The following is a 942-nucleotide window of genomic DNA, read 5'->3' as shown; positions in this document are numbered from 1 at the left end:
ACACACACACACACACACACACGGTTCCCTGGGGGCCTGCGAGGACGGGAGTGTGGGGTGGAGGGTCACACGCGTGTACACACACACTCTCTCTCTCTCACACTCATGCATGGTTCCCTGGGGGCCTGTGAGGACGGGAATGTGGGGTGGAGGGTCACACGTGAGTACACCCAACACATACAACATACACACACACACACACACTCATGCATGGTTCCCTGTGAGGGCGGGAGCGTGGGGGCCCAGGATCACATGTTTGTCAGGGGCACCTGTGAAGAATGGGTGTGAGCAGGGCTGAAGACCACACATGTAAGACACACCGCACACATACATGTGTTCATTCACACATATGTACACACCTAGCACACTCAGACCCACCATCACATACACACTCATAAAGCAGTGCACATGATTTCACACACAGGCGTGAATGCTCACATTCCTGTACACTCACCCGAGGGCATGCACAGCCACAGCTGCGCACTCCACACAGCCAGAAATGTGAGCATTCATGCATATACACGCACACCTACGTGAAAATATACACACCAGGGTGGCCACACTCACCATCACCACTCTTACACATGCCCACACATGCTCTCTCACACACACACATTTAAGTGCACACACACTTTCACATACACACATGCACCCACACTCACATGCCACCGGTGACAGGCCCACTGATAAAGCCAGCCTGTACACACGCAGAATTCAGAACAACACCCCTCACTAAGCGCTCAGGTTTACATGCCCTGCACACCAGGCAACAGCTCCAGTGCCCAGGGCCAAGGCCCGCGCCTGAGACCAGCTCATATCCATGGGCAAAGGCCTGAGAAAATTGCTGTGGCCTGGGGTCCTCCCACAGCAGAGGGGGTGGGCATGCTGGTGCCCTGCTTCGCATGAACTCTGCTCTGCATGGACCCAAGGTCCAGTCCTCTT

This window comes from Elephantulus edwardii, unplaced genomic scaffold, assembly GCF_000299155.1.
Source record: "Elephantulus edwardii isolate Elephantulus edwardi_28Jun2011 unplaced genomic scaffold, EleEdw1.0 scaffold00072, whole genome shotgun sequence".
NCBI lineage: Eukaryota > Metazoa > Chordata > Mammalia > Macroscelidea > Macroscelididae > Elephantulus > Elephantulus edwardii.
This window is presented reverse-complemented; position numbering follows the sequence as displayed.